Source organism: Rattus norvegicus, chromosome 4 (genome assembly GCF_036323735.1).
Source record: "Rattus norvegicus strain BN/NHsdMcwi chromosome 4, GRCr8, whole genome shotgun sequence".
Taxonomy (NCBI): domain Eukaryota; kingdom Metazoa; phylum Chordata; class Mammalia; order Rodentia; family Muridae; genus Rattus; species Rattus norvegicus.
The window spans coordinates 18,916,795-18,936,618 of NC_086022.1; the positions used below are offsets into that span (position 1 = coordinate 18,916,795).

At 36.4% G+C, this 19,824-nt stretch overlaps 1 long non-coding RNA gene across 6 annotated transcripts in view; it reads left to right on the plus strand.

Annotated features, from left to right (window-relative positions):
- Positions 1 to 3,968: 3,968 nt before the first annotated feature.
- LOC102551002 (uncharacterized) overlaps positions 3,969 to 19,824 on the plus strand; it is an 80,535-nt gene continuing 64,679 nt past the window's right edge. Inside the window, exon 1 of one of the 6 annotated variants that reach the window (XR_010066064.1) lies at positions 3,969 to 4,350. This is a non-coding gene — a long non-coding RNA (uncharacterized LOC102551002). The remainder of the gene's footprint in view (positions 4,351 to 19,824) is intronic. The other 5 variants (XR_005503415.2, XR_005503416.2, XR_591993.4 and 2 more) reach the window with 5 other exon arrangements.

A 19,824-nucleotide genomic window follows, 5' to 3' on the forward strand; every position in this document is an offset into this window, starting at 1 on the left:
AACCCAGCTCCGTGAAGGAGAACAGCACACATAGCATCCTAATTTGTAAGCCATTCTAAGTTAAATCCTCTGGTGGCAAATCCTGGCAGATCTGTCTTCTAAACTGGGGACCTCTTGTTTGCTATATCTTTCTCCAAGCTCTCCCAGTCTAAAAGCTAGTCACCTTTTCCTGTCTCTTCTCTTTCCCTCTCCAGCCTAGAATTCTAGCCTACTCCTCTCCTAGTGATTGGTCCCCTGAAATCTTTATTCATTATGGGAAGGTCTTGCTACAGAGGTATTGTAGGGGTCTGTGAATGCAGAGTAGAAACCAGCAGATGCCCAGTGGAGGTCAATGGATGAAGAGTGGACATCAGTGGATACAAACTGAAATTCAGTGAATGATGAATGGACATCAGTGGATTCGGTGGATGAAGAGTGAATTATTAGTGGATACAAATTGGTACTCAGTGAATGAAGAGTGGCTGTCAGAGGATGCAGAGTGGAATTCAGTGGATGAATACTGGATATCACTGAATACAGAGTGGATGTCAGTGGATGCAAACTTAAGGGCAAGAACAGGGGCTGGGAAAAGTTTTTGGCAAAGTAGTCTAACAGACCTTTGAAGATAGACCAGGGTAATCAGACACCTCTGGAGAATGGTAGCTGGGGGCTACCCTGTCACAAATCTAGGATGATCAGATATTGAGGCTGGGCAGTTGATACTAAGGTGACTAAAATGTCTGGATTTTACCAGTCAACCCACAAATGATTACAGTAGGTTTAGGAACCTGACTAAAGTTTGCTCGTGAAAGGAATCCTTGTCACACCCCTCACCATAAAATATGGTATTCATGTCTTTCCCATGAATCATTAAAGCTTTACTTCCTTCCCAGCCAGATAGCTAGTTTCACAGAGAGCTTCTGGAGCCAGTATGTAAATACTATAAAGCTTCAAACTGTATATGTGTATGTATTTATAGTACGCTAATACAACCTCCATTTCACAATGTTTCTACATTTTAGGAAGAACGTCTCAAGCCTTCCTGTTTTAACCCAAATAAAAATACAGTAAAAACAACTTGATGAATGTGGGGGTAAAGATTTACATGAATAACAGCCTGTGATGTTTACTGAGAGACTAAAGCAGCAGATACATAGCCTGCCTCCCTCTACAAAAGAGGCATGGTCACAGCAGCTTCTGACTTTGCACATGAATAAACAGCGGTGCCTGGTTTTGTTTAACATATGTAACACGGATCTTGATCCTTCTCCAGGGATACATTTGATTATGCAAGCTTTAGAAACACGAAAGATTTACCTTGTGTGGCTACCTATGTGCCTAGTTTAACCAATAGCCCAGAAGACTTGTGCTATTTGTATCACTTAATATGATTGTGGGAAACTTCCCTGATAGCATGTGAGAATATTGCATGTGGTTGATATCGATGGTCCTACCATACTGCTTCCTCACTGCATTCAAAGTTAAACTGAGCCACGTTAGGACTCAGTAGCATCTCTAACTGGGATGGAGTTACTCTTCTGTTCTGTGTAGGATAAGTGATGAAGGAAAGATCACTTATTTGTTGCTATATGTAAGAAAATAAGACTGGGGAATATGAAAATCTGTATAACCTATTCATGAGTTCCTCAGTGGGGAAAACTGTACCTTTATATCACAATCCCATGTGAAAACAGAATGTAGATATAGAAATAGAGTAGCAAAATTGCATTACATTTTAAAAATACGTGTAAATTTTTACAAGGCTAATGTCAGTTGGATAATTATGTAATAACTTTAGTTTTAAAAACTGTAATGCATCATCTTTGAAGAGAACAATGTGGGCAGAAAAGGCTGCTATGTAAGAAATGCTAAAAAGAGAAATATTTCTGCTTTGGAAGACTTTAACAGGCTTACTGATTTCTTAAAAGTCCTGATAAGAATCACAAAGTAAAGCTCTCAATATTTTCTTACACGATGGATTCACCTGTTTGGAAAAACACAAGTCTCTGCTAGTTACACTTTAATTGAGTTCACGGTCGGGAAGGGTAGCATTTGCCAAGTTATAAGAAAAAATGGTTAGACAAACGCATAAAATCCAATAGTTTCCTGACTGTATTACCCAGTGTCTCACGCATGCTTAGTCTTTAGTGGAAAGCTCTAGTTTATTACCAGCATATTAATAATCTGTTTTCACTAACTACTCAATGTAAGTAACATTTTTAAAAGGAGATAGGAATAGTATGAAGTACCAACTTTATTTCCTGAAGGACTAAAGTCAAAGAGCATTTTACTGATCTTGTGATGGATTTGAAAATTGTCCTGTCCCATTAAACAACTTAAAATTGTATAAAAATAAAAAAGGCAAATAGATATATATTTTTCTACTTTCAAAAGTTTTAGTCTTTTATATGTTAATTCAGTTTTTAAGTGTGTATAAAATTAATGAATCAGGATTCTGTGATGTTCCTTATAATTCTGAAGCTCTTCCAGGAGTACTTAGAATGAATACTCAAAATACAATGTTTCTTCTTAACAATGCATGTCCATACCATACAGAAAGCATTCACCACTATTTGTGGAACCTGATAACTGTAGGGGTAGGCACACATTCTATTAGTTGGAAATACTAAATTTAGAATATGAAATAGATAGTTTCTGACATGAATGGGTATATTCTCAAATTTTGCTAAATAAATGTGTGAATTAGAAGAGTGAGCATTATTTTCATACATATTATGCTATATATTTATAACTGACTTATTTTTTGCATACTGAGAGTTATTTTTTATAGTAGTAGCCGTTATAATTATATTTTCAATTCTCATAACAATAACAATTATACATTAGAGACAACTCTCCATTTTACTTGAGGTTGTGCCTCTTAACATAATTAAATTGTGGTAAAATATCATACAATATAATTATAAATATCTATTAAACTTTTTATATCATCTATTTATGTATTTAGCCAGCTTTTATAGCTTGCTATTAATACAAATATAACTGTACCTAGATATTACAGCTGATGTAATGTAATGTTCCATCTACAAAATGACTTTAAAACAAATTTTAAGATATCCCTCAATACAGATCTCTACATAGAACAGCAAAATCTATATTCTATTTTATTGAAAATATCTGAGAAATATGAAAATGTCATACTGACACAAACTCAGACTTGCTACTGGGTGATTCAAGTTCAAGAAATTTATACACTAAGTTCTAAAGCACTTTGGGTCCATAGACTTTTGATATCAAATTTCTAATATGTCATAACACCTCTGTTTGTCCATTGTACCATGTTTTATAACACCCATTAATTTCCTAGTATATTCCTGTTTTTAGATTTTATTTCTAAAAGAACTGTATGGTCTTTTTTAACCCTCACCAATGTCCTAGTACGGTTTTTTGGTAAAATTTAAAATTTTCCTCAGAATGTATTAATTCACATTATTTTCACAAATGGTAATATTAAAAAATTGATCCTTATCATTTGAATAACTAGTATATTTAAAAAATTACTAGTGGTAATATATCTAATTTGAGTTGCTTTAAAAAAATTAAAGTTACATAAAAATCTGAATCTCCAAAATATTCTTAATTTAGTGCCAGTAGAATTTGGTACAATTTTATTTAATTAAAGATACCATTTAAAAATCTATATGACATTTGTAATTGATGAGGAGTCAAAAGTATTTGTGAGCTTGCCTTACACCTGCTATAATAGAAGGAATATTATTAGCTTTTAAAAGCTAGTTGCTTACATAACACAACCTTTTAAATAAATAAACTAATAGTCACTTTATAGTATGAATCCCTGATAGAGTTGTAGCACGTTTTGTGAGGTAATTTTATGGTACCCCAGGTGTTTCTTGCAAATATTCATTTTTACACGTGAAAAGTCATAGATCAATAAATTTGGTTTGTCTGAGAATGTAAGTGTATCAGTTCTTTTTTTCGGAGCCGGGGACCGAACCCAGGGCCTTGCACTTGCTAGGCAAGCGCTCTACCACTGAGCTAAATCCCCAACCCCGTGTATCAGTTCTTTTGCTTCTCTTCCTGTTGATGCAAAACTGTGTTCCAGTGGATCCGTAGAACCCACAGTTCCGGCAGTGGCGCATGGTTCTAGCAGTGCACGTTGAAAGAGATGCCGAACAAACCGGTAGTTATGGCCGCTGAGTAGGACAGTTAGACCTGCAGGTTCCTTTTTTTCTGGGCGAAGAAACAGTGCAAGCAAAAAGAGAATGTGAAAGAAGTGTCGGAGGAACTTAAGATGGTACTGTATGATGTTGAGAATTTACCCGATGATTTCCAGGACGCTGTGAACCATTGTGGGAAAGAAAGACACAGAGGAGGTGCTTCTTTATTATGGTAAGTGTCTTGAAGCACTATACAAAGGAGCGACCTTGTGAGTGAGCAAACACTGCTGAATTCTATTACTAAGAGCGCTCTACTTTTCAATCACAGCTTCCATAACATCAGCAAATGACGACACTGTGAAGAGACAGGCTCAAAGGCTCCTCTATTGATTATCCAACCTCACTGACATTCGCTCGAAGGACAAGGATACTCTTTTTGTTAGATATAGAGCTTAATACCATGCCTCCAAAGATGACTTTTTAAAGTAATATAATTCTTGTCTTCTCCACATAACTCTGTCTAGTCAAAAAAGATGGGATTCTGGGAAAAGCTACCTGGAGTTATCACGTGTCCATAAGAAGAACTCGAAAACAAAACACTGTTTTAAAAATGTGAAAACACATAAACCAGTTAAGAAAGTAAAAAGGCATTGAGAATTATTTAAAGGTAATAGTTTACTTTTAATGAGATTTTGATATTCGATATTTTTTTTCCTGTACAATTATGGGACAGGACATCATAAAATGGCTGAAACAGCAATAAAAATAATACATATGCTTGCTTGTAAGTGTCTAACAGTACCATAAAGGAGAAAGAGAAGTTATATACGAATATACTATAAAGATAACATATTCAGTTACACTTGACTGGGCATTAAGTTATGTAGAGTCCACAAGATTCCTGGATAAGGTGAAATTCGTTTTGGTGTTGCCGTATTACATATGTGTGTAAGTGGTGGGGTGACAGATGCAAAAGGAAAGGCAGTTATAGAAAACTCGGAGCAGCCTTTGAGACTGTGTCTGAACAGTAATGACACATTTGAATAGTGCTACAAGTGTAATGACATGAATTTCAATAATACATTATCAGAAGTAGGTAATTTTAAACTTTGTGAGAAATATGGAAATCAGATTTCTAGGGTTTTAAATTTATATTTTATAGAAGGTTCTCATTTGTTCTCATTCTACTGCTATTTCACCAGACCCAAGAAGCAAGGATCACAGTTTCTTTTTTTCTTCCTGTAAATCATGTTAACTACACAGCAATGTGTATTTGTGCATGTGTGTGTGTGTGTGTGTGTGTCTGTCTGTCTGTCTGTCTGTCTGTCTGTCTGTCTGTCTCCTGCCACACAAGCCTGTTCTGTTCTCTTCCTGTAATCCCATGGCTAACACCCATATGGGAAGGGTACAAACACTCCAGAAAGATTTATATTTCTCCTCAATGACAAGCTATTAAATAAAGCCTTTGGCTATGCAAAGATCTCTAAGTATACACAGGGAAGAAGACATTAAAGAAAATCAACTTCAAGTTGAGGGAATTAATGTTACAAACAGGCTGTACAAATAGAATTAGCTCAGTTGGTGTCATTGAGGATTTTCCATTCACATATTAAGCTTTCTTTTTCCCTGTAAAGATTTGTAATTCGTACGCCAAACATTTGTAGCTAACAGAAAAAAAAAAGCTACTTGTCTAGACATTGCCTAATAGTGACGGAGGGGAGAGGGGAAGGTTTGTAGGAAGATAAATGTCTGGACAATCAACTATGTACTTTTAAGATGAGATGTTTTCTGGGAGAAAATACTGAGTAGATTCCACATGGTCTTTGTGTGAGAGCAGTTATCAAACTAAATTTATTAAAAAAAATAGAGCACATAGCACTTACATCGTTTTATTTATGAAAATTATAAAATCTACTTTTAGAGAGGTGAACAGTTTTGGAATAGAGAAGTGAACAGCGGACACAAAAGGAAGTCATTTTGTAAAAGAGCAGAAACCGTGTCCTGCCGAACTTCATTGTGATGGATACCTTCAAAGACCGGAACACAGTGTTCAGGGAAGCACATAGTAGTTCAAAGTAGGAGGGCAACCACGAGCTTGACAATGACCTGGGATACATATCAGGACAGCCTAGGCTACAGTGGGAGATGTTCCCTCAAAACAGCTAAACAGACAAAACCAAGTAACAACAAATTTCAATTTTAGAGTACACAGAGGTCGCAGTGCTGAGCCCATCCCATATTTGTAGTCACAAACTAATAATGGAGGCCACAGAATTCCTGGAATAGAGTGTACTTACAAGTGCTTGACTGGGATTTTCATTTCCATTGCAGGATCCCTTTGTCCAATCTTAGAACACTTATGACCTTCACAAACACAAAATATACCTACTTTTGTATTTGGTGCATTTTTTTTACATGTTTTCCTTGTGTGGGCGACAGAAAGTATCTGTTAACTGATCCAGATCCACGGATAGCAACTGCATCGCCACTCAGATTGCAAAATAGGAGAACTGTAGGTGGGATGTTTTATTGTGGAAAACTGCCCAGGACAAACAGAAACAGAGAAGCAGTATCTTAAATGTAGACTGGAGTGCAGAGAAAAGAATATGATGTAAAGGGAAAAGGAAGAAAGAGAAAGACAAACGCCATATGGCTGGGAGTGTGGGGGCAGAAGTCATCGATGCTTGATAGAAGTTTTTATTGTTCTGCTTTCTGTTTCTCTGTCACACACTGGTGCTTACATGACTCAGAAACAGTCCACGAGTTTTAAAGAAATTTGTTATAGCAAACTCTAGCCCACAGGGCATTATCTAGTAGCATCATGAAGGTTTTATATTTTCAGTTACTGTCATAACTAATGAGAATTTAATTAATCTGACTTTTCCCACTTACAAATGCTATAATCAGGTCTTTTTATGAAAGATCAAGTTATCAGTCACAGACCAACATGTGATGCCCACTTATCAATAAATAGGTCATTGAGATAATAATACAGTTGAGAACACCAAGTCATCTTTTCAATACATCAGGAAACCCAGAATGACTTTGAAAGGTATAAAACTAACTCGCGTCCACAAGGAGAAACAGAAGTTGAGAGGTGACAATATCTCTTCACAATATACTATTACTTGGTTGGGCAAATCAGGAGGTATGAGCTGGTTGGGACAAGCACAAATCTCTCTCACATATCTCAAAGTGAGGTATTTTTCCAGACGTGCAAAATAAATTCATTCTATTTTTAGTTTTGAGTTGATAAATTATGCTTTAAATATGCCGAATGTACATGAACTAGCTACTAGTATTTTTACAAGGTTTGCTTGAAATATTGGCTTCTGATATCCTCCTAATAATGTAATTCTATATTTAAATAAAATGCTTTTGTTGCAGTTTATATTTTATTTTATTCACTAGTTTAATTTCGGTTACTGTTGGATTCTTTTAAGGTATGTAGGTATGTTTTCTTGAGGCATTACATCCAGTGTTCAAATCACAAAATCTTTGTTTCCTCATTTGTTATATAAATACTTTCCTTCGATTCCTGGAAGGAGAAGGGGCATGTATGTGATTGAAATTCTGGCCAGTGGCAGGGAGGGAGAAATGAGGAAAATCCAATAGTAACTACTGAGAACAGTAAGAAGATTTTGTGTGCATGGATTGTTATTTTTTTAACCTGTAATTAAGTTGAATTTTTACTACAAATCTTTCAAGTTTAAAAGATTAGAAAATTCACACTAGTTTGCCTAATGGATTGATATTGAAATTTAAATATTAAATAATATGTAGGATCTAAATAGTTAGGCTGATCACTGAAGTGGGAACTATACCAGTTGTTATTACCAATGTGGCTGTCACCCAGAGGCATTGTTTTTCTTCTTTTGAAAATAAACATAGCAGGAAAGCCAGATGCTGATTAGAGCTATTTTACAAATTCCTGGTATTTTACTATAAATATATAATGTCATGCCAATGTGTAGTGAGTTTCCGTTTGAGTATAAGTGGCTCGCAATTTAAAATAAATTTTAAGAAATTTAAAATTTAAGTAAATTGCACTTGACCCCCTGAAAAGGAGACAAAATATTTTAACATTGTCTAATTTAAGGCTCCAAAGTATGTGCTAACACAAACAGCAGTCTAAGCATGGAGCACGTCTCCTCCTGAGAATGGGCTACCAAATGGTTTCTGGTTTGTATCATCACTGCTAATAACATGTTAGCTTAAGTATGATGTATGTCCTTATTACAAAGATGTAAATGTCAGAAGTTTAGTCTGAGAGACCAGAACGGGTCATTTTTCTTGTTTTGTGTGTTGATGATACCTAGAAAAAGAAATTAGTCACTTCAAAATGGCTTTGTGTCACCTTTTAAATTATAGAATTTGTGTAGACAGGGAGCTTTAGTTCAGAGTTTGTGTTGAATAAGTCGTTGAGAGTCAACTGGATCAAATTTCTAGAAGATGATTTAGTATGTTTAACAAAATAATAACAAGTGAGAGCCAAGTGTTAATTTTTATTAGACTTGTGAACAAGGGGTACATTATTCAGCATTCTTGACTTGAGTTAGCTATGGAGAACACGAACTTTGTGACTCATTCACAGCAAATTACTAAGATTTTCCCAGAAAACACAGAACCTACTAGTGCTATATGTGAAACACATCTAGCTGCTTATCCACAATAAAATAGACCAGAGGCTTTTCTTTTTGTTATTTATTCTACATTGAGAGATAAAGAATAAACAAGATATAAACATAAAATGAGGCACAAAAATAGTAATGAACCAACGTTAAATTCATTATCAGGCCTACAAGTATAGAAAGTTTCTGATGTAAAATCCACTGCTTCTATACCAGTTAAAATTATTGCTACAATATACAGCGTGTTTGGGAGTCTATTCCTAAAATCTAAGCATTTGGAAGGTACAGTCAGAAAGAACAGGAGTTCAAGGTCAGCCTTGTTTACATTACATCTTACTGGGTGGCCCGGGATTCATGAGACTCTGTTTCAAGTACAAACAAACAAACCAACAAACCCAACCCAAACCCTACAACAACAAACGGCTTGAAAACGTTCTCTCTGACTAAACATATTAGACTCTTCTGACTGTATTTTTATATCAGGCCTGGCCTGGGTCCTTATTCATAATGTCCCCGTAGAATACCAGGACTCCAAATGCTGCTAAGGCAATGGAGAGAGAGAGAGAGAGAGAAAGAGAGAGAGAGAGAGAGAGAGAGAGAGAGAGAGAGAGAGAGAGAGAGAGAGAGAGAGAAGAGAGAGAGAGAGAGAGAGAGAGAGAGAGAGAGAGAGAGAGAGAGAGAGAGAGAAATCTTACTATCAGGAACTGATCATCTTTAATATCCCACCTCCATTCCCACCCAATCACATTCTTCCTCTACCATGTTCCCACCCTGGGCTTCCTTCAGCAAAGTTACTGTTATCTTAGCAAATGTCTCTCCTACCCCTTATCACTCATCTCAGTAACTTTCTATCTGCCAAGTTCCATCCCACTCATTTATGCTCTGTTCCTGCCATCCATGGAGTTGGCATGCCAGGGGTTATATTCCATAGCCATATTCAGCCGTCTTGACATCCATATCAATAATAATTTTGTTGTTTTATTAGTTACTTAAACTAAAAATATGAACATTATATAAATTAATTGGCTACTTGTCCATTACATGTGTATGTGTGATATTCGGTACACATTTACCTCAAACTTTTATCATTCCTTTTTATGAAACTTTCCATATCATTTCTTTCTTTGAATGGCACAGTCCTTATTGTGATGTTTACTCAGCACATAGCATAACAGCACACAACACTTTATACTCTTATAAACCTGTAGCACATTATGCATAGATCATATGCTCTTCTCCCTTACTTCTCCCTGGCCTCTGATAATGAGCTTTCTCCTGTCACCATTAGTGAGATTAATTTCTCTTTGTGTTTTAGCTTTAATCTCTGAGTGTTGTGACTTAGAACTTGCTTTCTCTCCATGGTTTATTTCACATAACATAATTATTACCAGTTCCATCCATTCTGTTTCAAATACAAGATTTCATCATTTTTACATTGTAATTGTGTTGCATAAATATAACACATTTGCTTTATCTACTCAACAGTTGCTAGCTGAGTTCCTATATTCATGGCTGTGAGTCAAAATGTGTGAACATAGAAACATAAATGGCTCTTTGGCATATAAGTTTTATTTCTTTTGGAAATATATCCAATGGTAGAATGATAGTTCTATTTTTACTTTATTTTATTGAGAATTTCCATAGTGTTTTCCCCCTTAGGCCATGTTAGTTTCTATTCCGATCAACTATATGCAAAAGTTTCCATTTTTTAATATCGAGAGCTTATTTTATTTTTACACTTTGACAATATCATTTTAAGTGAGCTGAAGTGATATTTGATTGTACTGTGACTACATTTTCTTGAGTCGTGTTGTTGAGTACTCCACAGAATACCTACCATCTGGCTGTATATCTATGTATCTATGCATCTATTATCTATCTATCTATCTATCTATCTATCTATCTATCTATCTATCTATCTATTTATCTATCTATCATCTATCTATCTTTGTTGTTTTATTTTTTAAAGATACCTCTTTATTTTGGTCTATTATTCTTTTAAGTAGTGTTGTGAAACTGTGGGTGTAGGAGTGTGCATAAGTGTTTGTTCATACACTATTGGATATTTCAAGTTCCTTATATGTTTCTGATACCAACTCTGTGCCAAGTGTCTGCTCTGTATTTCCTTGTATTCTGCAGACCTCCTAGGCAGTCAGCTCACTGTTTTCTTTGTGCTATTCAGACATTTTGTGATTAAAAATCCCATTTGTCAGATTTGCTCTGTTTCCTGACATTCTTGGATTTCATCCTGCCAATTTTTGAGTTCTGAAACACTTTTGCTATGGTTTCTTCTAGTGTTTCCTTACATTGTGTTTTAGCATTTTTAAAGATTTCACCTCCACCAGAGCTCTTCTGGGCTTTCAAGTTTCACTCTGGCTGCTTTGGCACTTCCTATCCACAGTTACCAACTTGTATTATGATAGTTTAGGATTTTACCTGACCATGAACACTTTCATTTGGGGGTGAACCATTCCACATTCTTACCTTTTGCCTGTTGCCATCAATGGTACTACAGTGTCACAACTTTGGAGAATATACAGTTATCTAAACTTGCAAAAATGTAAGGTAGAATCCCACCTATGCTTTGGGTCAACTAATATTACAATAGAATAAAAGCTGGAGACTGTTTCAAGCCCACACAGGAGATGCTAGAGAAAATAGAAGTCTGAATAAGACTTTGTGTCTTGTCCTGGCCCTGGGTCTGTTCCAGAGGCTTCTTTCACATCCATGACTTGGATGGGGGCAGGGGAGCGAGAATACAAGTTACTCAGAGTTCTCCTTGTTTGCTTAAATAAAACCTTTAACATTAAAAAAGCATTAATCATTTAGAAGTGGTTTTATTTCGGGTGTATGTGTCTGGGTGTGTGGTGCAGGCATATAACTACAGGTCTATGCATAAGGTTGTCGATGTTATAGAATGTCTTCTTCTCTGGCTCTCCCTCCATTTCTTAAAGACAGGGTCTTTTACTAGAGCATTAATCCACCATTTTTGCTAGGCTGGTTTAGTCTATCTTTCTCTGTGCCTCACTGTGAGTTAGTTCCAGGCGCACAGTTATCCTTGGGTTGCTTGATGTTATAGTTTATAACTCAGGTTCTCATTTGAACAGACCAAATATTTCAAACAGTTGAGTAATCTCTCCACTCCCATGATCTGCCTAATGTTAAGTTTCAAAAACCTGGCACTAAGTCTGTGCTCATTCCCTGATGAGGGATGCAGAGCTCTGTGTTGTGCTTGCTGTGTTAGGATGAGGTGTGCAAAACGACTACAGAGACTGGTGGCACACTAGCTTAAAGGGCCATTGCTGTCTCAGGAATAGTGAATCCCATAATGGAATTATTAGTCCATCTAATGGGGGGCCTGGGTTACTAACTGGTTCTGAGGCAGTTGTAGAGCCCTATCCGTGATCACTGGCCTGTGATACCTGTGATGCCTAAGTTCAGGAAACAAGAGGTACAAAGAGTCTCTTGGCCATCAAGACTGATGCCAAGCTAGTTTCCAATCTATCTCACAGTGACAGGGACCTTCCCTGCCTCAGAAAGCAAGTGTATGCCCCTTTGACCTACTCTAAAGGTAGGAAGAACTGTGTGTCCAAACTCAGCAGTACACAGGTCTCTTGTCATACTGTAACAGGCATAGAATCTTTGCCTATGAACTCTTGCCTGAGACCAGGGATTACACTTTCTACTGTACACTTACACTCAAGGTTGTGGATTTGGCTCTGGGCTCCATGACACAGCCCTATAGTATCTTTCACAGCTTGCACCTAAGTGCATGTAGCTGTGTGCCCATATCTGCTGCCAAAGTTTGTAGACATGTTATTAGGACATTGGCCTTTAGCCTATGCACTTCCAGATGTTGTTTCTGTGGATATTGGCTTGGTGATCCTGGGACGTTTCCCAGTCTATTCTTTATAGTTGGCCTTAAACGATCTCAAAGTAGAATCCATCTTTTTCTGCTGCTTGGAACTCAGAGGTGAAATATGGAGGTCTCTTCTTCCCACCTCCTTCAGCACGCCTTTCATTTTGCTATAATAAACATGGTCATTAAACTCCTTCACTTACGTCCATATGTCTTATAATGGTAACAGTAAGAATAACAGTTAAACTCGTGTCTGTGGGAAGCTGACCCTTTAAAAATGTTAGTCAGCTAACTTGCTCTGCTCTAGAGTTTTATACTTTATCAGTTCTCTCAATTTAAGTTCTTTCCTTTCTTATATTTTTAACATGAATCAAAGTTCTTTTTTGTCATTAAGAGTTTGAGACTATATATTAGATATTGACATTTTTCAAAATGTAAAATAATTTAAATTCTAATTTTCTCATGTTCAGTTTCACTTTTTACTACATCACTTAGCAAGTATTTTGTTAAAAGAATATGAAGGTTAAAATGTTTGGGCTAGAGAGTTTGCTCAGTTGATAAAGTGCTTAGCAATTAAGCAAGAAGAGCTAAGTTCGAGCGTTCAGCGCACATGTAAAAGCCAGAAAGGTTGGATGTAACTCCAGTGCCATGATGAAGAGAGGAAATCATGGAGACAGACAGTTTATGAAGTTTATTAGGCACCTAGCTCTAGGTTTGAAACACCATAACTAAGACACCAGCCCAGAATACAAACTTGCCGATTGATGAGAAGTTGGTTCTGTGAAAAGACCACATGTCAAAAAAAACCCATAGAGATCAATAAAGTATACACCTGATGTTGTATACATCTACCCTCCATTGCTAATATATATACTGGCACACAAACATACACGAATCATAGACATACATAACACAAAACACACACATACTGTTCAAATATTACAGATCTACATCAGGTACTACTAAGGAGGAGGTGGAAAAATCAGAGGTGTGGAATATAACTGGGAATGAGGTAAGGAGGATAATACAGAGGGTGAGTGATGAAAGATAACAAATAAGAATGGTTGACAACACACACACACACACACACACACACAAATTAGTGAGGGGTGTGAATTTAAATGGAGTTATGCCAATTAGTGGGACAAGGCTAGTGTACCAAGACTATTTAACAAATACCCTGTCAGGTATGCAAAATCTCCCTGAAGGCTATTAGACAGGGAACTTGAAGAGACTCCCAAGGAAATATAGGTGATTGCTATTATCTTTAGTTGACTCCCATAACTTGAAAATAAGATACTTTGACTTTAAATATCACTTCCGACAAAGGACCTCGATGAATAAAACTGGAAATGATCTGGATGATTCCTTTTGAGAACTGGCTTGCATACTGTCGGGAGATGTTTGGAAGCTGCAAAAAGAGAAAAGCATTCAGTCACAAACCATTTGTAAAGCCTATGGAACACAACAATGGCCAGCACTGCTTGACATTCCTTATATAAGAATAATGGTGTTTATAGGTTAAAGGTAAACAACATTTATTTAATTGTACATAATTCCAGCTCTATAGGAAGGACATTATGTGTGGTGTTACAAACCTAGCCACATTCCTTTAGCTGGTGTGATTATTGACTCTAGAAGAGAACCTACTATTCCTAGTTTCTTAAACCAATATAATTTCTAATGGTATCCTAAACACTTGTCCTTATATGCAAATATACGTGAAGTTCTGACTCCTCATCAAAGAAGCTCCTTTTTTCCCTTGAATATATAGATCATTATAGAAATATATAAGTCCTATTTCTAGTTAAACATATGTGCGATGTCTAGCCATTGTTGATACATCAGGAATTAAACCCCTATACAGGAGGCTTTGAATGCCTACATAAGGCTTTTAAAAGCCAAAAGCCCCAAAAGTGGGCTATGAGACATTGTCAATCCATGCGGGGGAGAAGCACTCAGGAAATCCCAACAATTTAACTGCTGGAAGAAAACCTACAGGCAGATACACTATTATAGTGGAGAAATCTGTGTCAGTGCAGGGTTTGGGGTAGGGAAACAAACCCTCATGAGTTCTCAACCCTAGATGAAGAGCTACAGGCAATAAATGACTTTGAGAGAAGAAATAGCTCTTCTTCAGAATGAACCTCATGATAACAGGTTATTCAAACGGTCAGCTGTAGACACATACATACTAACAAATTAAATGGAATCATCAAAACTCTATTGATATTAAACTCTATGAATAAATATATACATATATATGACTGTGTAGGTATATATACATATCTATTATATGCAATTGCATTTTCTTTTTTTGAGGTCTAAAGCATTGAATTTATTTATTTATTTATTTATTTATTTATTTGCCAAGCATACAGTTTCTTTTATTGAATTTTTTCAAATTTTAAAATTATTTTTATTGGATATTTTTGTATTTACATTTCAAATGTTTTTCCCTTTTGCCCACCCAACCACCCACCTCTTCCCTCTTCCCTGCTCTGACATTCCTCTAAACTGGAGGATCCAAATTGGCAGAAACAAGGGCTTCCTCTCCCTTTGGTACCCAATAAGGCCATCCTCTGCTACATATTAAGCTGGATCCATGGATCTGTCCATGTGTACTCTTTGGATGGTGGTTTAGTCCCTGGGAGCTCTGGTTGGTTGGTATTGTTGTTCTTATGGGGTTGCAAGTCCCTTCAGTTCCTTCAATCCTTTCTCTAACTCCTCCAATGGAGAAGCTGCTCTCAGTTCAATGGTTGGCTACTAGCATTCACCTCTGTATCTGTTATGCTCTGGCAGAGCCTCTCAGGAGACATTTATATCAGGCTCCTCTCAGCATGTACTTCTTGGCATCAATAATATTGTCTGCGTTTGGTGGCTGGCTGTATGTATATGGACTGGATCCCCAGGTGGGACAGGCTCTGAATGGCCATTTCTTCAGTCTCTGCTCCAAACTTTATCTCCACATCTCCTCCTATGAATATTTTTGTTACCCTTCTAAGAAGGACTGAAGCATCCGCACTTTGGTCATCCTTCTTTTTGAGTTTCATGTGGTCTTGGATAATCTGAGCTTTAGGGCTAATCACTTATCAGTGAGTGCATGCCTATGTGTGGTTTTGTGTTTGGGTTACCTCACTCAAGATGGTATTTTCTTGTTCTATCCATTTGCCAACGGATTTCATGAAGGCATTGTATTTAATAGCTGAGTAGTACTCCATTGTGTAGATATACCACAATTTCTGTATCCATTCCTATGTTGAAGGACATCTGGGTTCTTTCCAGCTTCTGGCTATGATAAATGAGGCTGCTATGAACATAGTGGAAGATTTATGCATGTTATATGTTGGAGCATCTTTTGGGTATATGCCCAGGAGTTGTATAGCTGGATCTTCACGTAGCACTAAGTTCAGTTTTCTGAGAAACCGCCAGACTGATTTCCAGAGTGGTGATACCAGCTTGTAGTTCCACCGAAAATGGAGGAGTGTTCCTCTTTCTCCACATCCTTGCCAGCAGCTGTTGTCACCTGAGTTTGTAATCTTAGTCATTCTGACTAGTGTGAGGTGGAATCTCAGAGTTGTTTTGATTTGCATTTCCCTGATGACTAAGGATGCTGAACATTCTTCAGGTGCTTTCTGGCCATTTGATATTCCTCAGTTGAGAATTTTTTGTTTACCTTGGTAACCCCCATTTGTTAATAAGGTTATTTGATTCTCTCAAGCCTAAATTCTTGACTTCTTTGTATATATTGGATATTAGCCTTTCCCCTGTTGGCTGCCACTCTGTCTTAATGACAGTGTCCTTTCCATTACAGAAACTTTGCAATTTTATGAGGTCCCTTTTGTCAATTCTTGATCTTAAATAATAAGCCACTGGTGTTCTGTTCAATAAATATTCCCCTGTGCCCATGTGTTCCAGGCTCCTCCCCACTTTCTCTTCTTTTAGTTTCAATACATCTGGTTTTATGGATAGATATCTGATCCACTTTTACTTGATCTTTGTACAAGGCAATAAGAATGGATTGACTTATATTCGTATACATGCTGACCTCCAGGTGAACCAACATCATTTGTTGAAAATGCTGTGCTTTTTTCCACAAGATGATTTTAACTCTTTTGTCAAGGATAAAGTGGCCATAGGTGTATGGGTTTATTTCTGGGTCTTCAATTCTATTCCATTGGTCTACCTGTCTGTACCAATACCTTACAGTTGTTATGATTGCTCTGTTCTACAGCTTGACGTCATTCCCCCATATGTCATTTTATTGTTGAGAATAATTTTTTTGTTATTCCAAATGATTTTTCAAATTTATCTTTCTAACTATATGAAGAATGGAGTTGGAATTTTGATAGGGATTGCATTGAATCTGTAATTGCTTTCAGCAATATAGCCATTTTTACCATATTAATCCTGCCAATCCGTGAGTAGGAGAGATCTTTCCATATTCTGAGATCTTCAACTGCTTTCTTCTGAGATGTGAAGTTCTTGTCATATAAATCTTTCACTTGCTTGGTTAGAGTCACACCGAGGTATTTTATGTTATTCATGACTATTGTGAAGGGTGTCATTTCCCTAATTTCATTCTCAGCCTGTTTATCCTTTGAGTAGAGGAAGGCTACTGATTTGTTTAAGTTAATTTTATATCCAGCCATTTTACTGAAGTTGTTTATCAGCTGTAGGAGTTCTCTGGTGGAATTTTTGGGCTCACTTAAGCATATCATATCATCTGCAAATAGTGATATGTTGACTTTTTCCATTCCAAATTTGTATCCTTTTGGCCTCCTTTTGTTGTTTAATTTTTCTGGCTATGACTTAGAGTACTATACTCAGTAGGTAGAGAGAGAGAGTGGCCAGCTTTTTCTAGAGAGTGGCCAGCTTTTTCTATTTCCTGATTTTAATGGAATTGCTTCAAGTTTCTCTTCATTTAATTTACGTTGGCTACTGGTTTACTGCATATTGCTTTTACTATGTTTAGTTATTGGCCTTAAATTCATGTTTTTTCCAAGACTTTTTACCATGAAGGGGTGTTAAATTTTGTCAAATGTTTTCTCAGCATCTATTGAAATGATCATGTGGTTTTTATTTCTTTGACTTTGTTTATATAGCGAACAATGTTGATGAATTTTGAATATTTAACCATCCCTGAATCCCCAGGATGAAGCCTACTTGATCATGATGTACGATCGTTTTGATGTGTTCTTGGATTAGGTTTGTGAGAATTATATTGAGTATTTTGTCATCAATATTCAAAAGGGAAATTGTTCTGATGTTCTCTTTTTTGTTGGGTCTTTCTGTGGTTTACATATAAGCATAATTTTGGCTTCATTGTGCGAATTGGGTAGGTACTGTTCATTCTGTTTCTATTTTGTGGAATAGTTTGGACAATATTTATATTAGTTGTTCTATGAAGTTCTGATAGAATTCTGCATATAAACCCATCTTGTCCTGGGCGATTTTTGGTTGGGAGACTTTTAATGACTGCTTGTATATTTTTAGGAGTTATGGGGCTGTTTAGATAGTTTATCTGATCCTGACTTAACTTTCGGTACCTTGTATATTCTAGAAAATTTCCCATTTCATCCAAATTTTTCCAGTTTTGTTGAGTACAGGCTTTTGTAGTACAATCTGATGATTTTTTTAATTTCTTCAGATTTTGTTGTTATGTCTCCTTCTTCATTTCTGATTTTGTTAATTAGAGTACACTGTCTGTGCCCCGTGGTAGTCTGGCTAAGGGTTTATCTATCTTGTTGATTTTCTCGAAGAACCAGCTTGTGGTTTTGTTGATTCTTTGTATAGTTCTGTTTGTTTCAACTTGGTTTATTTCAGACCTTAGTTTTATTCTTTCCTGCCCTCTACTCCTCATGGGTATATGTGCTTCTTTTTGTTCTAGAGATTTTAGGTGTGTTATCAAGCTGCTACCATATGCTCTCTATAGTATTTTTGGTGGCACTCAGATCTATAAGTTTTTCTCCTAGCACTGCTTTCATTGTGTCTCATAAGTTTGGTATGAGTGCTTTCTGTCATTTTTGTTGTTATTGAAGAAGAGCCTTAGTCCATGGTGAACTTCTAGGATACATGGGATTATTTCTATCATCCTGTATCTATTGAGGCCTGTTTTATGATCAATTACATGATCAGTTTTGGAGAAGGTACCATGAAGTGCTGAGAAGTAGGTATATTCTTTTGTTTTAGGATGAAATGTTATTTAGATACCCGTTAAATCCATTTGCTTTACAACTTCTGTTAGTTTCACTGTGTTTCTGTTTCCAGGGTCTTTCCATTGATGAGAGTGGGATATTGACATCTTCCACTATTATTGTATAAGGTGCAATGTGTGCTTTGACCGTTAGTACAATTTCTTTTACAAATGTAGTTGCCCTTGCATTTGGGGCATAGATATTCAGGATTGAGAGTTCATCTTGTTGGATTTTTCTTTGATGAAGTGTCCTTCCTTATCTATTTTATAGCTTTTGGTTGAAAATGGATTTTATTTGATGTTAGAATGACTAGTTTGCCTGTTTCTTGGGACCATTTGCTTTGAAAACGTTTTTTACCATCATTTTACTCTGAGGTCGTATCTGTCTTTGTCACTGAGTTGTGTTTCCTGTATGCAGCAAAATGCTGGTCCTATTTAAGTATCCAGTCTGTTATTACATATCTTTTAATTGGGAATTGAATCCATTTGTGTTGAGAGATATTAGGAACCAATGACTGTTGTTTCCTATTGTTTTTGTTGTAAGAGGCAGAATTATGTTTGTGTGGCTATCTTTGGTTAGTTGAAAGAAGATTACTTTTTTGCTTTTTCTAGGGTGTAGTTTCCCTCCTTGAGTTGGAGTTTACCCTTTTTTATTCTTCTTAGGGTTGGATTTGTGGAAAGATATTGTGTAAATTTGGTTTTGTCATGGAATATCTTGGTTTCTCCATCTACATTAATTGAGAGTTTTGATGGATATAGTGGCCTGCGCTGGCAATTATGTTCTCTTAGGGTCTGTATGACATCTTCTCAGGATCTTCTGGCTTTCATAGTCTCTGTTTAAATGTTTGGTATAATTCTGATAAGTGTACATTTATATGTTACTTGACATTTTTCCCTTAATGCTTTTAATATTCTTTCTTTGTTTAGTGTATTTATATTTTGACTATTATGTTATAGGAGGAATTCATTTCTAGTCCATTCTATTTGGAGTTCTATAAGCTTCTTGTATGCTCATAGGCA